This window comes from Protopterus annectens, chromosome 7.part1 (assembly GCF_019279795.1).
Source record: "Protopterus annectens isolate FY-2018-M chromosome 7.part1, PAN1.0, whole genome shotgun sequence".
Lineage (NCBI taxonomy): Eukaryota > Metazoa > Chordata > Ceratodontiformes > Protopteridae > Protopterus > Protopterus annectens.
This window is the reverse complement of record NC_056740.1, coordinates 210,983,894-211,002,949: the sequence shown is the minus strand read 5'-3', so window position 1 is coordinate 211,002,949 and position 19,056 is coordinate 210,983,894.

Genomic DNA, 19,056 nt, shown 5'->3' with positions numbered 1-19,056 from the left:
ACTCACATGGATGTCACCATGTACTGACTGCAATCATCAGAGTATGCTACTGCATTTCTAAAGATAGGAAGTGTGTGAGTAACACAACACATGTAAGACTCCAAACTCTGGCCAGTCTGCAGATAGCCCTACAGGTGAGAGTTTCCTCAACCACATATCCACACAAATCCTATCAAACCAACATTACTTCAAATGCAGAAGAGCGATACTTACATTCTGTCCCCATGTCTGGAACATCTTCCTCCTGTTTGTTGGCCTGTCTCCACAGTGTATATTGTAAGAGGTATTTCCAACTACCTTCTGTGATGCTGTTTGTCAAACACCCACATGAAGTCCTGCTTACAGTGAAGGAAAAGGGCCAACACCCACATGAAGTGCTTAGTTATAGGAGTGTGTTTCCATGCAATTGGCTATAGGAATGATATCACAGCTGTTCCACATGCAATTAGCAAGTGGGGGGCTGCAATTTGTGCACAGGCCATCAGCTGATCATGAGCATCACTTACAAAACTCAAGTTGCTGCCTAAGCAAAGCAGATGTACTTTTCCACATCCACCAGAGATGGAGTGAGAGAGAGAGAGACAGAGAGAGAGAGAGACAGAGAAACAGAGACAAAGTAAGAAAGGAAGGGAGTTGGAGAGTAAGAGCCAAGCGTGTTTGTGTATGATCCATGGGTGGAGAGTGATATCTGGGCATTATAATGGTTGCCTGTATTGTGTACTAATCAATACTGTCACATGGTAATTGCACATGGCTGTACACATTTATGGCAGAGAATTTTCTACAACAGTCTCTACAGTGTTTGGAAAATGTTGGGCTTGTAATGTGGACAATGGGACATGTAACTCCTCAATATAATGATGTAGAAAAACCCACACTGTAATGGATCCTGTCATTACACAAACACCCCAACACCCACACAGGACACTGATGACACACACACAAACACACACTTAGCAGTACTGAGTTTCAACCCCCTACCTGACTATGTATTGCTATTACAATGTTATGCAGTTATTGCACATGCCATGGAGCTTACATGTTGGAGAGCTGTCCAAAGGTATCTTTGAAGATGAGTGACATCAGCAATAGTGATACAGGATGGATAAGGGAAGTGTAGTACATGTGACTGTCCACAAAAGCAGGTGTCAAGAAAGACACCCCCACACTCTGTCAGGGAATCACACACATTATCACAGTTGGCAGGGTCAGGATTAAAACTCCTAACAAACTAGTTTGCTATACTACAGTATTACGCAGTTATCACACATGCCACAGAGCTTATCTGGCTGATACATGGCCAAAGGGTTGTTTCAAGGTGACTGACATCAGCAAGCTTGCTACAGTAGGGCAATAGGAGGTGTAGTGAGTGTAAATGGCTTCAGAATCATTAATCACCCTTACACACACACACACACACACACACACACACACACACTTGCCAGTACTGAGATGCATGAGTTCATTGCTTCACAGGTGTGTAGTAGGTGACTGGGTCTGAAGGCTGTACAAGGCTAGGCAAATGGAATACCTTGGCATCAGGCCACATGACAGTGGTCTCCCGTGTGGCTCAGGGGTGTAGTCCCTGGATTGGCCCTCACAGGTGGGTATTGTAGTCACCGTCCACTCATCTGGGTTACTATTGTGAGTGGCCAGTGCTGTGCAACGCTTGCCATGTATGTGTTCTATATTTCATAACATGGACAGTGTCTGGGTTGTGCACATGTCCCACATACATGTTCTGTGATGTGTGGAAGTGTACTTTAGGTCTCTGGGGCATGTTGTGTGGACAGATTGTTATCTTCTGATGTGGCATTCCTGACCTCGTTTTGTGAGACCTGGCTATGGCACTGAAGTCATGCTTGCACCTACAGTGGTAGCATGATACAGGTATTCAGTGGAGTTAGCAGCATCTTTCCATACAGGGCATGTGTATAAGGCCTGGTATTTACTTTGTGGGTTACATTTGCAGACTGTATAGTTATTGCAGGAGTCCAGTGGGAAACATAGCAAAAGGGCCGCTGTAAGCATTTATTTGCCTACTGTAGGGATGGAAAAGGGTTTCATGTACTTTTACTTGCTGGATAACACACACTCAAGTTAGGAGATGTAACACATCACAGTACTTTCTGCTGTCATTGGCACTGTTCTGGTCAACAGGCATGTAGTGTAATGCAACCACACCACGGTTACTATATGTGAGGCAATATGCAGGGAACTACCAATATAGTGGTTGTTGCCTAACCAAGTGTGTTTGTGTATAAGACGTGGGTGGAGAATGTTCTTTGAGTAATACACATGTTGCCTATATTGTTAATCAATCCATAATGTCACATGTAGGGCTATGGATTGTCTACATCAGCCTCTCTGGTGTTTGACATCTGTTGTCCTTGTAAGGTGGACATTGTGACATATACTAGGTCCTCAACATAATAATTTAGCAAAACCCACCCCACAATGCATCCTGTTATTACACAGTCACAGCAACCTCCACACAGGATACTGATGACAGACACACACACACACACACACACACACACACACACACACACACACACACACACACTTGCCAGTACTGAGATTCAACCCCCTACCAAGCTATGTATTGTTACTACAGTGTACTGCATTTATTGCACACTCCAGGGAGCTTATGGGATGGATGTTGTTCCAAGGTACTCATACAGTGAGGAACATCACCAATCCTTGTAAATACTGGCATTGGGTGATGTAATGGGTGAGAGATCCCAAAAATAATTTCACCCTACACACATTTGCCATGGTTGAGGTTCAAACCTCTATCTAACAATCCTTACAGACCATTATGTTACGCATTTACCACATGCACCACTGACCTCACATGGTTTAGGGTTGGCAACAGATACTTCTCAGGTGGATGATATCAGCAGGACTGCTAAAGCCTGGCTTTCAGATATGTACTGGGTGTAAATGGGGCCAAAATGTTTGGGGTATACACAAACACTGGCCACAGATGTGATTCAAACCCATACCTGTGTAGTTACTGCTACTACATTGATCTGAATTTATGGTACATGCCATGGAGCTTACAGGACTGAGCCTTGTCCAAAGAGATATTCCAAGGTGACTGACTTCAGTAGGTTTGCTAAAGTAGGGCAATGGAAGGTGTAGTGACTGTGAATGGCCTCAAAATCATTGTTCAGTACATACACAAACACCTACAGTTTTACAGTTGCCATGTCTGGGATTAGAACTCGTACCTAATATGTCACACTATAGCATTATGCAGTTATCACACACACCACAGAGCTTGCAGGGCTGAAACTTATCCAAAGAGGTATTTTAAGGTGAGTGACATCAGCAGGCATGCTAAAGTAGGGCAATGGGAGGTGTAGTGACTGTGAATGGCCTCAAAACTATTGATTCCTACACACACACACACACACACACACACACACACACACACACACACACACACACACACATGTGACATGTCGTGGATTAGAACTCCTACTTAGCTAGTGTGTTACACTATAGCATTACGCAGTTACTGCATGTGCCACAGAGCTTTTAGGGGTGAATCTTGTCCAAAGGGGTATTTCAAGGTGACTGACATCAGCAGGCTTGCTAAAGTAGGGCAATGGGAGGTGTAGTGACTGTAAATGGCCTCAAAACATTGATCTCTACACGCACAAACACCCACACACAGTTTCACAGTTGCCATGTCTAGGATTAGAACTCCTACCTAATTAGTATGTTACACTATAGTATTACACAGTTACTCACACGCCACAGAGCTTATAGGGTTGAATCTTGTCCAAAGGGGCATTTCAAAGTGACTGACATCAATCAGCAGGCTTGCTAAAGTAGGGCAATGAGAAGTGCAGTGTATGTGAATGGGCCATAAACCATTCCTCTGGAAACACGCAGACAACATTCAGTCACGCATAACTTTACATTTGACAGGACTGGGTATACAAATGCTAGATGACTACTGATTTGTACTGTCATGTTACACAGTTATCACAAGCACCACAGACACTATAGTGCTGAGGGCTAACAGAAGCAAATGTCTACAGTGATAGACATCAGCACATCATGTGATATTGGCCAGTTGGATGTGTGGTGGGTGGGACAGACCTCATGATGGGAAGCTCTTTGTCACTGTCTGTCTCTCTCTTCCCCACATCTCTGTTTGTGTTTGTTTGACCTATTATAGTGTGTTGTCCTTGGATATATGTGTGTATTCCTATCCGATGTATGTGCAAAGCATGAGTGGTGTGCAATGTGGTGTGTGTGCTCAAAACTCTGCAACTGACAGATATTGTAATCCACTGTTGTTGTCAGACATGGGCTTCATTTCTCTAAGTGTGGGAGCATGCCCAGTATGACCTTCTGTTTTGAGTGTGAGAATCCATTCCAGATAGGTTGTACTCCAGTGCCGGAGTCTGTGTTCCACACCTACAGCTAGCAACCTGTTTCTGCAGGATATTTGTAGATAGGTTGACAATATGGAGTCACAATGGGCAATGGATAGTGGGATACTGTAACTATTGTGTCTGTGCTGCTTGTGTTACATGGTTTTGGTGTTAGCAGAGATATTCAGACATATATACTGTTTTACACTGCGATGTATTATGTCATCAACTGTTGACAGATATACTTATTTGCTCACATTTATTTCCTGAGGAATACAAGATGAATGAAGCTGTGTCCAGTATTGTGGTCTGCAGCCTACATATTCTTGCACACAAATGCCATTATGGAGGGGGAGCTGCAGACACTTGCTGGTGGGTCTGTGTAAATGTTGCATCACCTTGGTATTGTGGTGGCTGAGGACCCTACTTGTACATCTATTGACATAACAGAATGGCCATATTGTGCTGTGGCCATACTTCTTAGCTGTACAGATTCACCCAGGTTACCTAGAGGCAGGGCTCATATATCTGGTTAGTTCCCCTTCACATTGTGGTTTACAAGCAGGTTTGTCATCACCATTACTGGGTTTGCAGGCAGGGGTAGTATGGGCACACAGAGTTTCAGACTGCACACACTCTATGGTGTCCATGCTTCTACACCCCCTTATGTTATTCTATCCTCTTTCTAATATTATGTAAGCAATATCTGGGATATATCCCTATAGTTGTCCCTTCATCCCAGCAGTATTTAGGGGTTGGTCCACAGTTCATGCAGTAGGACATGCTGGGCATGCTACTGGAATTTGTCAGCATGGCCTTGCATTTGTGTTCTATGGACTGTGTTATGTTGTTAGTTGGCACCCCATGAGATAACATACATTGGCAGTACGGGTAAGGCACAGGCCTTTGACAGAGGACTGTAGGGCATTTGGTAGAGATGCAGGCCATCTGTAACAGGCCAGTGCATTCTGTCACTCCTACAGTCCCAGGCTGCAAGTGACTGGATTAGTTCCTATCCATATTAATCCATTGTTCTGGATGCTGGCAGGGTGCTGCTTACAGCTAGGGACACACCTGCATGGGACACCTCTTCAGCATGCTGCATTCTGTGGGTATTCCCATACAGAAGTGGGGGTCATACTGTACTCATTCCCAACAGCAGGGATGTGACCTGTGATAAATGTGTGTCTGATGGTGGGGTGAGCTGAGTGCATGTGTGATATGGAAGCTTCTTGCAGCTAACTCACAGATATACCTGGGATATTCCTTTATGCTGCCTTGTGCGGGGACATAGGCAGTCTCTCATTACTTCATAACTGGGCCTTTTGTGGTCTGCCAGTGATTGGCCAAATTACATCAGTATTCCATACTACACAGACAACTAATGTGCTGCTAACCTGTATGTACAATTCCAAAGGTGTGTGCAGTTGACAGTTAAATTTTATGTACTTTGTCTAGGGTACTTCTACCTGTGTACTGTGTGTATGTCTGGGCCCATATTCATGGCATGTCCATCTTTCAGATGGTGACAGATATTACATCCAAACAATGAGTATGGATGACTGCTGAATTGAGTCTTGCTGGGATGCATTGTGGCTGGCACTGCAGTTGTCAAAACATGGCCCTGTTACCAACAGTACTGACCATAGGCCACCAGGACACAACCCTCCATGCCTACATGTTTACCACTTTCACACAATATGCAACACACAACAACATAACACACAGAGCCCTGCATATTGTACACATGCAACAATCTATCCTGCATATTGGGCCAGCTCAAGTAATCTGTGCTTCACTGTTATTGAACCTACACATACATGATACTGCATTACTACATATGATTATGAGGGGGCACACCTGACAACTGTAAACATTTGCTATGACTGTACTGGTATTTCAGGTATTCTGTTGGCTTCCATTTTTTTGTATTCTGAACTATCATGCAGACTAGAGGTACATCAGTAGAGTACAGATCTTAGGTTTTATTGACCAACATTTCAGTTCTAGAGGTCAGAACTAACATCCAACTGCCTGACCTATTGTAGTCTGTCTGTATAGGTCTGGAGGGGGCGGGACTGTTCTGCAGTGTCATCAATTGGAGGCCTTAGCACAGCCTTTCTTTGTGGTCATCTACACCTGTCCTGCTGCATGAGACTGTTGTTGGATATGTGAGACTTTTGTCACCTTGTGTAGTGCTGCCTACTTTGCTGACACCAGTATTTGTTATGGATTTCATGCTGCCAATATAGGTGTCCACTATCTGCTGCCATTCCATTCAGCCACCAGATTCCCTTGCATGCTCACATCCATACCATAGATACAACTAGCAGAACATACTACTCCATTCAGCAATTGATAGAAAGAGTGAGTTACTTGTGGCTGTGCCGGTATTGAGGATGGTGCTGGAGTGCTGACTATTTCAGATGCACATAGTACACTCCCTATACATGGTAAAGCACAGGTAGGGTCATGTTTAGCATCCCTTTTACTGTATGTGCAAGTCAGAGAGAGGTGTCATTCCCTGGGTTCCTACTGTGTCAGTGTATGTGCTATGCGTTGCCTCTTTGCCAAAGCCTGGATATACTGGGCATGCCTCCTTCTGCCTATTGGGGCAGGCTCAGGTTGTTCCTCTGAGTCACTCTGTGCCTGTGCTGGCCTTGGCAATGGTGGGAGCTGTGTGGCCCTGCACCATGTTGTTCCTGCTGCAGCTGTTTCCGCAGGATCATATTGTGTAGCATGGCATATACAATAAAAATTTGTGTACATGTAGCTGGAGAGTACTGCAAGGCTCCACCAGATATGTCCAGGCACTGAAACCGTGACTTCAGCATCCCAAACACATGGTCTATTATGCTTCTTGTTTGCGCATGTGCCTCATTATGGAGTTCTTGTTCAGGTGTGTGTGCATTTCTGATGGGTGTCATCAGCCACGGCTCCAGTAAGTAACCATCATCCCCCACTAGGTGCCCATATGGGATGTCCCCACTGGCAAATATCTGGTACAGCTGTGTCATATGCCAGATGTGGGAGTCGTGATAGCTTCCATGGCTGCCAGCACACACATTCATTATAATGCCCTGGGCATCTCACATGACCTGGCAAATGATGGAGGGGAAGCCCTTGCAGTTTATGTAGACCCTACCCCACCCACCAGGTGGTGCTTTGATGTGTATGTGCATGCTGTCTATAGCACCCACTTCCTCAGGGTATTCTGCTATTTGGTGGAAGAGACGCATATTGCTGATCTTACGGGTGTTGAGGAAATATATGAGCTCACTGGCATGTGCTGACATGGCATTCAGGAAATGGTGGAGTACCCTGGATGCTGATTCCCGTGAGATCCCCATGATATCCCCAGTTGGCCTTTGGAAGGTACTTGTGGCTAGTTTTCTTAAATCTACACATACCTTGGTATCCACAGGGATGGGTTCCCATCTGTTGGCTCTGTGTGTGAGGCATGGCTGGCACAGCTCAACAATTTGTTGTAGGATGTCCCTGTCCACTATCTCCAGCTCATGTAGCCCCTGGTAGGTTACCCTGGGTCTGTACACTGTTCTCCTTCTCCACACTATCGAGTTGGTCATTAGCATTCTCATCCTCACCACCCTCAGCCTCTTCCACATATTGGTGTATGAGAGCGACAGCAGCCCTATCATTTTGTTAGTTTTGTCTGGTAAAATTTCCCCATCTGTGTACACCAGTGGTGTAGAGTTTGTGGGAAAAAACAGAGTGAAAGGTGTTTGCATAATTTATAGTAGTGTGCTGGGCTGGGCTGCTACCTGTGTAATTTGCTGATTATGATACATTTCACCAGCCAGTTATGCTAGTTCTCCTTGATTGCCTTCCTGCTGCTGTTTTCCCTTCCCATTGCCTTCCTGTTTAAGCCCTGAGACACACTGCGCATACTCAGTGCTCAGATGTGAACAGAGCTGCTATTTCCTGTATTTTTTTTTCAACCCGGTGCACACCACGCACACCCATTTAGGCAATTTAAACACAGTTTAGCAGAAACTGACCCTCCCTGGACACGAACACATTCTGCATTTCTTGGTGTAAGACAATACAGCTTTAGACACACACCCTGCCTTAGCTGTGCTTAGCTAAGCACAAACACAGGCCACAGAGCTCCTCTCAGCTTACAGCAAGCATGACACATCCCCTTATGAGGCCATCTAGGTCTTAGACTTACACAATGGTCTTGCTGCACCTACACGGTTGGGTGCAAGCTAGCACTGAGGGAAAATCTGTGGTTCAGTATCATTCCCCTCATTTGCATAGAACTGACTGCTAATGCATGGTTACAAAACTAACACTCCGCCTTCTCCCTTAGCAACCACTGTTCCATAGTCTTGTTGTCTTATGCATGCAATTGACTGTAATAGCAAAATGCACAACCATCTTAAAATTGACTTTTCTCATTTTTTTTATTTTCGGGCTGATCCCGGTTGCGCACCGCTGCACTATGCTTAAATGGCTAAAATCGACCAAAAAGTTATTTTTTATAATTTTGCAACTGCTTCCCATGCCAATGGCCATATATTTGGCCGTTGGCATGCCCACTACATTGAATACATACTTTCTTTCGAGCTGTCATGCCTCCGTTTTGTAATTTGCAGAAATGTATTCGTAGCCGAATACATTTCTGCAGGTTACACTATTCCTGCATGGACACCTGCCTGCTTCCTGGATCACAAATTCACCTCATTTGCATGGTTTTCACCAGAAAATGGGGTAATTAGCATACAGGAGCTGTGTCCATGCACGTTCTGGGAGCTTGTTCCTGGATCGCACGTAGGCCATATTGCCTGCAGCAGCTCTTGCACTATTTCTGCACACCATGTAGAGCTTTCTGAATTCTGGGGTGTGTGTGTACCTGTTATCATTTTGGTAAATGTTTCCCACATGTGCCAGTGGTGAGGATTGAGGCTTCTTGATTACTGGGCCAGAGGTGGGGTATCACAAGAAGCGTCTTGGTTTGTAAGCAGTTACATGCACAGCACCTGGTCTTCAACAAAAACATGGTGACTCTAAAGACCACTCCCTCCTTTATGTCTAAATACAAACCAAATGTTTCTGACAAACTGCCAAAATGCTGCTTCTAGAGTTTGCAACTAAACTTTGTGTAAAAGGAGATTTAGCTGACTTAGTTTTTTTTTTGTTCCTGCTAATCCTCTGTCTATCTGTTGCAACTGTTATCTGATTTTTAACTTCAGACTTGCAATCTGTTATAGAAATGTCTTCCATTACAGAAATATGGCTTCTTTTATCAGTTTATAGGAGCTGCTCTAGGATTGTTGTGCTTTCTCTGATCTCTGGAGTGACTATAAAATGCAAGGCATCCTTTGAAATCTATAGAAAAATAAGTATTTTTATTCACTGTGCTGCTCTTTTAAACTGTGTATTACTAAATTGCCACCTACTTTTAACTGTTTTATCCATTATAACTATTTTGCTGTTTCACTGTTTTTCCTGCACTTTGTATTTTCTAGTACTTGTGCATTTTATGGCATAGGCTAGATTCAGATTTGTTGAATCTAGCCTTTTGGCATTATCTGACCAGTAAAATCAGGCATCTTACATTAAGAGGGCCCCTTGCATCCTTGTGGCAGAAAAGTGTAGCAAAGGACCCATTTGAGTTGGACATTGTTAGAATAAGGCTTAGTGTTGAGCTTTCCATTGGCCAGCTTGTTTGAAAATTGCTTAACTTATCTTGTATTTAGGCAGCACATTTGCAAAGGCCTGTACTCAGTTTACAGCAGCTGCTCTAGGATTGGTGTGCTCTCTCTGATCTCTGGAGTGAATCCAAATGAATTCCAAGGCATCCTTTGAAATCTATAGAAAAATAAGTATTTTTATTCAATGTACTACACTTTTAAACCATGGATTACAGAATTGCCACCTGCTTTTAACTCTTTTTTTAAACTGTTTTTATTGAATTTTTATAAATGAAACAAAAGATTTTTGTGCATTTAAACAAACTGAATAAAACAGAACTATATACAACACAACTATTTATAATGCTCATAACATACAAAAATTTATGGTGTATATATTATATATTGTCTAATAAATTCTTTAGTTTTATCCAGGATAATTTTTATGAGTTACTTTTGTTGATCTTAAATCAAGGGTTAACAGTTCACTTTTACATACATTTCTGGCCAGTAAAATAAACTCAGAAAAAGAGAGGATGTATCTACTTTTCCAGTCTGATGTGATAATTTTCCTTGCGATTGCAAGAAGAGACCAGAGAAGATGCACTTGTGTCTTTGGGATATGTACTGGTATCGGTGCATTAAATAATAACAAAGAATCTGAGATCACACTAGTCAGACCACAAAGCCTTTGAAAAGGACTTAAATTCCTGCCAAAACGTTGTAACTGTTTTACATTCAAGAAACATATGTGCCCAGTCAGTACATAAAGTTTCATCACATCTCCAACATTTATGAGTACTAGTATGTGAGATCAATGCCAATTTATGAGGGGTAATGTAGCTCCTATGGATAAACTTCCAAGTAAAAATTTTCCAGAAAGGAGATGAGGTTGTGTTATTAACTGATTTTAATGTCAAGGCTCTATCAGAGTCTGAAAATTTTGATTTATTCAGTTTTTCAATATAACTCCACAAAGAATCTTCTGGTATTTGTAAGTCTGCTCTTAGTGTTTTGTAAATCCTAGATAATGAAAAGCCCATATTGTGGTTAGTCATATTCAGTTAACAGAAAAGAGAGATTACTTTTGGATGTAAAAATGAAACATCAAGCACTTGATTTGAGTTGAGCTCATTTAGTAGATGTTCTCTAAAAATATGGATATTTAACTAGTTATTTTGATTAGAATTATACCTAGCCATAAGATTATTTGTGTTATATATATATATATATATATATATATATATATATATATATATATATATATATATATATATATATCATTGTTACCAAGGAATCGGTGCCAGAATATTAGACCATTTTCCTTCATCACCATTAATTTCCTTATATTAAATTAATCTAGACATTTTCTTGTCAATGCTACCGGAAACATTAAAAATAAGAGATGCCTTGTCTTGTAGTTACTGTTCATTATCTTTTAAAAATTGTTTAATATGTAGCTGATACAATGAGGATATCTTTCAATTCTGTTTTCTTTAAAGATTATGTCTTTTACAACCAAAAACATCTTATTATTATTTGTAAACATGTCATTATTTATTGTCTCATCAAGGTTAGAAAGCAATAGAGTTTCATGAAATTTCTTCCAGTGTGATGTATATTTATTACTTAACCACTGTTTCATTATATTAAATATAGCTGCTTCAGCATAAAGTTCTAGATTCGGAAATGCAATGCCTCCCTTTTCTCATTTCCTACAATGCCAGTCATATCTTATTCTTGGTTTCTCTGGATGCCATAAAAATTTAAACAGAAGTGAGTTGAGTTGTTTTATTGATTTTTTAGGAAGTCCAGCTATTATAGTCTAAAATAGAAATAAAATTTTTGGTAAAATGCACATTTTTATTAAAGATAATTATTCTTCCATAGAGAAAAACATTTTCCCCACTTGCTTAAATATTCTTTGACCACAGTTATCAGGTTATTATAATTTCAGTGAATAATGTCTTTCCAATTTGTTTTTATCTGTACACCTAGATATTTGAAGGTGTCATTTTTCCAGTTAAAATTACTGTGTTTTTCTAATATGGTACTGATTTTTTTTTGTTTGACAGTATAGTTTTTGTTTTATTAGTATTAAATTTTAAGCCTGAGATTTCTTCAAAAAAGTTTTAGAGATGTTATAATATGGTCTATTGAATAATCTATATCTCCAATAGTTAACAGAATGTCATCTGTGAAGAGTTGTATTTTAGAAGAGTGGTAAGAATTAATATAAAAGCTAACAATATTAGTGTTGTTTCTAATGTAGTTAGCTAATGGTTCCACTGCTAAGGCAAATAATAGGGGTGAAAGTGGGTAGCCTTGTTTGGTTCCTTTTAATATTTTGATTTGGGTGGATAAGAAAGCCCCAATTTTGATGTAAGACATCAAATTTTCATATAGATTGTTTATTAATTTTATAAAGTCAGGAGAAAAATTAAATGATGCTAGTATTTTATATAAATAAGGCCAAGTTATCGAGTCTAAAGCTTTATCCAGATCTAAGCTAATAATGGATATTTTTTCTTGTTCGCTGGATCTATTAAAGACAGAATTTTGATGACATTGTCTTGAACTTTCCTGTTTGATATTCTGCTATTAATTTTGGCATGAATTGATTTAATCTTTTAGCAAGAATTGAAGTGGAAATTTTATAATTAACATTCAATAAAGATATAGGGTGATATGATGTTACTAGTTTGGGATCTTTGTCCTGCTTTAAAATGGGAGAGTTTATGGCATATTTCCATGACTGGAAGCAATTCCCATACTTTCTAAATCCTCAAAAGCTGCTACTAGAATTTTTAGAGTCTCATCAGGAAGAAGTTTATAAAATTCACCAATAATACCATCTATTCCTGGAGCCTTATTGCTTTTAATATTTTTAATATTTTACTTAACTTCTATTAGTGAGATTGGTTTTATCAATTTGATGTTTTATTCATTAGTTACTTTTTTATTAACATTTTTAATCAAAAACTTTTCTTTTAGAGTGTTACTTGAATCTGAATTAGTATTGTTTAGTGCTTCATGATGAGATCTAAACATTTCTAAGATTTCCTGTAGGTCTTTCACTTGCCTATGTTTGTTCCTTGTGTTGTCAGTAAGTTCTTTTATATAGCTTGCATTAGCTAATTTTTTTTTGATTTAACTACCAATCTATGCAGATTTTTTGGATTTGCAGAGTATAATTGTACCTTAAGTCTCTCTAGATTTATAGCCACTTTATAATTCAAGATTTCTACATAATTTGCATTTAATGTTTTTAGTTCAGAGTTTGTATTTGTATATTTGCTATTTAAATTCTTTTTAGTGTATCAATTTTTGTTTGTAATGTTATTAGCTCATCATCTCATTGTTTCTTTTTGTTAAAATACCAGTTTTTTTATTTTACCATAAAGATATGATTTTAATGAATCCCAAACAATTGTCTTAGAAGTCTAATTTTTATCATTGATAGTGAGAAATTACTTAATTTCATTTAAGAACCAGTCTTTAAACCCACTGAGTTTCACAATGTAAGCAGGTAATCTTTGCCAAGCTATTAGATCTTCAGGACTGATGTTAACCTTGAATAAAAGGGCATTGTGATCTGACAAAGGGTAAGAACTAATTAAAACGTCATGAATTTTAGAAATTAGACTATTAGAAATTAATATTTTGTCAATAGTTGTCTGTGTTCCATATCTATATGAGTAGTGCATGTAGTTTAATGATTCTGGTTCTTTTATGTCATATATGTTTCTGAGATTTAAAGAATTAATACATTTTTTTAGTTTTTTAGCTGGAGCAGACAATTTGAAGTTATCATTTTTGGTGGTATCCTTTTTATTAAGAATACAATTAAAATCTCCAGCATAAACTATGTCTCCTTTGGCTTTAATCGATATTAATTCTAAATATTTATTAGCAGTTCCTGCACCAATACCAGGGATCCAATATGTGCTAGCTAAAGTGATGTATCTTTTATTCAACTCTAGCACTACTAAACATAACATAACATTCTTCTCTGAAAAGGTGTTTACTATTTTGGGCATCAGTAAAGATTTGTTCCACAGTATCATAGTATCTCTTCTCTTAGCCTGGAGATGAGATTCCACAAGTGTTGTGTAACCACTGAAAGATATTCAAAGTCCTTTTTAATAAAGTGAGTTTCTTGTAGAAATGCTATGTCTACTTTACTCATTTTCAAATATTTTGATAGACTTCCTCTTTTTATGGGATTGTTAACGCCATTAACATTTAAGGATAAGCATTTATATGAATGGATTCTTAAAGAAACAATTGTCTTTCTTAAAGTTTGTTATGGGCTCAAATTTAAAACAAAACATATCTAATGAAACAAGTATAACTATTCACAATCATAAACATGGAAAATTAGATTCCTGGTTTGATGAAAGCATCATCCAAACCACCATCTTCACACCCTATGACTCTCATCAATATCCATCAAATGCTTCTGCCTTTATTTAAATACTTATACAGATTAACTATGAGAACAAACCTTTTAATGATATAAAATATGATTTGAATCACAAAAACTAATGTCGTGTAATAAAAATATAGCATAGCTTCATAAAGCGTATATGAAAGTGATATATACTAAATTCTAACAAACAAAAAGAACTTTATTTTGATTAATCTGACTTGAAGTCCCTAATTGTGATATCTCAATTCCTAATAAGATATAAAATATAAAGAAATAAAGAACATAAATAATAATAATAATAGTTTATTATGAAACTAAAACCTATTATTTACACTTACGAAAACTATCTGTATTTGTCATAAAGTAAGTGTAAAAATAAATGTCGTAGCATTGTTGCCTCACGGCAAGAGGTTCTCCCATTCGATTCTCGGCTGGAGTGCAGGGAGTGCCTTCTGTGTGGAGTCTGCATGTCCTCCCCGCGGTTGGGTGGGTGTTCAAAAGACATGCATAAAAGGGCGTGCCTTTGTGAAGGTTGAAGGTTGGATGTCAAGCTGGCACCTCGGCGTTTGTGAAAATCTACTGCCAATCATTAGTGGACCGGAGTTCCAGTGTGGCGACCCCTAAAAAGCCAAAAGACAACAACAACTATATCTAAAACTCTCATCCTTCCCTCCTCTTCTTCCCCTTCTTCTGTACAATATTAAAGTATCAGATTTATGTTATTGTATAATCCTGCATTTTATTGATCCTAAAGGGCTTTAAGAATATCTCATTAAATTTCCCATCTCACATCACTCTCCCCCTCAAAATTATCTTAATCCACTGATCTAGATGTTTAGATAAGAATTATATATAGCAAAATACACCATTTAATAGATCAGTAGACATAATGATTAATTATAGTCTAACATAACTTCCACTATAGATTAATCTCATATTGGATATCAAAGAACATCTATTAGCTAATATACATTACCACATAAAAGAATATAAAAGGTGTTTGGCATATCATATTTGATCAGCGTCAAGTATACTTAGTGAGTTTTGTTTTATACATTCCAGTCATTAAAACTGTATATACAGCTAGTTGGAGATCAAATATAATTGCCCTTACAACAGAATTATATACTTCTACCTGAACTTTTATACATATCTATAAAATGTCAACATAAATATGGGAGATACGGTACCATTCATGTGTAAAATATTTGCTTAAAACCATATCTTCTATTGAAGCAAGGTACCTTAGATATGTAACTATGTTTCTTATACTCCTTGCAAAAAAAAAAATGGGGAGGGGGTAGTTTCTCATGTATTAATTATTCAAAACCTGCCTGAAATCTAGGAAAACCAAATCTTATTTATAAACTAACATTCCAAACTCTAACTACTGCATAATGCATTTGACATCTAAAGAAGCTTTCTTATTAAATGAGTAGTACAGTTAACATAATGTGTGGCAAGCTATGCATGCATTCTGAGGAAATAGGCAGGTAAATATAATAATGTAACATAAACAGTATAACTGTGAATAAATCACGTTACTGGCTATATAAAAACAACTTCAGTTATGGGAAAATCAGAGCTATTATTTGCTAACAACAAGTACTGTATTTGCCCTAATTTAACAGTATAATGTATTGATTCATCTCTCATGACATGTGAAACACATCCCTGAAAACAAAATGCTATGAGGTTAATACAAGCCAGTATTTCTGTGATTAAACAGGGATCCGATTATTTAAATGCAAAAACATTACTAAAATAATAAAATACAGCTTCGTTTTAAGTTATAAGCTGTAACTTACAGTTTTAGTGTCTAAATGAGCTGAAATCTTCTTCAAAACGGCTTTACAGCACTGAGACACCATTTTCCTTCGTCGTAGATGTTAAACAATGTGCGATGCGAGTTCAAAGGTCACCCGGCTCAGTCTTTCAGTTCCCACGCTCATACAGTGACTTCAGGGCTCGGGAAAGCTATAAAAATGCTTGAGGAATGGATCTAGTGAAGCTTTTCAACTTTATGGTGCCAATACAAGTCTTGAGGTTAGTAAAGTATGCAATTTGAAGGAAATGCCTTTTTAGCAGGTGCTCACATGTTAAAAGCTGGAAATTAGTGCATTTAGGGGGAATAAAAGAAACTGTTAAGTAACTGTTACAGTAAATGTATTCAAAACATCACCCCTATCAATGTAACCTCATTAAACATTCTCTAAGTAAGTAATTACATAGTTTTATCCAACAATAAGGGCAATAAGCACACTTAATTGACTGCAATCAACTGCTGTTAATTCAAATAAAGGAATCTTCCTAGATGGATATCTCCTACATAACTCACATTCCCCATTTCCCTTTCAGATGAAATAGTTGTCTACTTCATGTTTATACTATATTTCCTTACCGAAAGCATGTTACTAAGCCATTCAAAGGGATGTTCTTTAAGTATTCACTGTATAAAAAAATAAAAGTCATGTTAAATCATACTATGTTTTTCTGCAAGGACTAAGGTCACTATCAACAAACTTTAACATTAGGAAGTATTGAATACTTGATTAAATCTATGTAAGAAACATTATTAAAATAGAAACTGAGAGAGAGAGATGAGTGGAGAAAGGAAAGGAAAGGAGAACAAATAGGAACGCACAAATATGAGAAAGAAGAACAAAGGAAACATTAAAATATGTTTTTATAAAGTTATATTAAAAGATTTTATCTTGTAATATATTTGCTGATTTCTTATGTTTTAAAAGAAATATGTCCATTGCAAGCAGTAAAGGGAAAGATGAGTTAACTTATTTCTCTTTAAGTTCCTTAGTAGTTTTATCACTTGTTATTGTTTTTCCATTAGTAGCTTGTCTTTTTAAACTTGGTAAAGAGAGGTCCATGTCTTCTAATAGAGTGCTCTTCTGACAAAATCAGTAGCTTCTAGATTGTTAAAGATTTTCTGCCCATCTAGTAAGGGGGTCCTTATTCTAGCTGGAAAAGGGATCTTTTATGTTAGCTTTTTTAAGGTCTTTGATTAGAGGAATGCATGCTTTCCTTTTTGTTATAGTGGTAGATGTATAATCATTGTCAAATCTAATGTTCCTTCCATTGTCTTGGATGGGGTTCCCTGCCCAAACAGCTCTCAGAACTAAATCTTTATTCTGAGTAGATAAGAATTTGACAATAATAGATCTCACTGAGGATGAATTTTTTGAGAAAGATGGATTAGATAGAGACCTGTGAGCTCTCTCGATTCTGAATGACAGGTATTCAGGAAGGTTTAATATCTTAGGTAGCCAGTTGTTCAAAAAAAGAATCATGTTGTTACCTTCTGTCTTTTTAGGGACCCCATAAATGTTAATATTGTTTCTTCTTGATCTTGATTCCAGGTCTTCTAGTTTTTTCTGTTAGGGAATTATTTTGCGTCAGAAGAAATTTAATTTGAGTATCATTCTCCATTTGTCTTCCATCTAATTCATTGACAGATTCCTCTATGCTGGCAATTTGGTCTGAGTGTTTTGTGATTGTTTCTTTCAAATCTTCAATGTGTTTCCTGCTTTCTTTCTTCATGTTTTCCATTATGTGTTCCAAGTTGTCCATTTTTGTTGAGAAGTTTTGAATACTACTAATTATAGTTTGGAGTTCTTTTTTATGAGACTATCTTGAACTGAAGATTTTGAGTGGCTCGTGGCTTCAGCAATCTGTATACAGCTTTAGAAGTTCTGACAGTAAATTGTGAGAAGAATGCAATAAAAGTTTTTCCCAGTAGATAATCCACAGAAGTATAAGGAACAGCTATGAAGTGAAATCTTCAAAGTTTTTTAAATAAAATTATAAAAATCCTGTCAGAAACATAACTTCACAGGCAGAGCAACAAGAAAGTGTTGTTTTCACTCTAGCATCTTGGCCATGACCCTCTGCTTTGAACTCTTTGTTAGGTGTTTTAATTGTTTTGCAGTTTCACTGTTTCAACTGTTTGCTAAGAGGATTGATTCAGATTTGCTGAATCTAGACTGTTTGGCATTATCTGAGCACTAAAACCAGCCATCTTTCATTAAGAGGACACCTTCACCCTTGTGGCAGAAGAATGTAGCAAAGGACCTTTCTGAGTTGGAGATTGTTGGAATAAGGCTCAGTACTGAGCATTTTCATTGACCAGCTTGTTTGAAAATTGCATACCTTGTTTTAAAAAAAGAGTTCTCATAGTTGCTACGTAAGCCCTGCATTTGCATGGGTTTATGCCTGATTTAACAAAGCTCCATGGAGTTTGCCAATGAGCCACTGCTCTACTATCTTCATCTAAGCAATCTGAGGCATCTGTATGCATGTAGCACACCTTTGTGCAGCACCGAGCAGTGGAGATAACCATTGGCATTGGCAGTTATAGATGCAAAAGCTAAAGTAGATTTACTTTCCATTAGAAGCTGCCTGTGCCCCAACTGAGGAGTCCCATAAATTGTGCTTAGCTGCTTGAAGAGCAACTCAGCTGGGCTTTCTACAGCATTTGCCAGTTTAACTGAAATCTCCTAATCCCTAATAGATTTAGCAATTGGCTTAGTTTCTGGTGTCATTCTAAGGGTATCCAGTA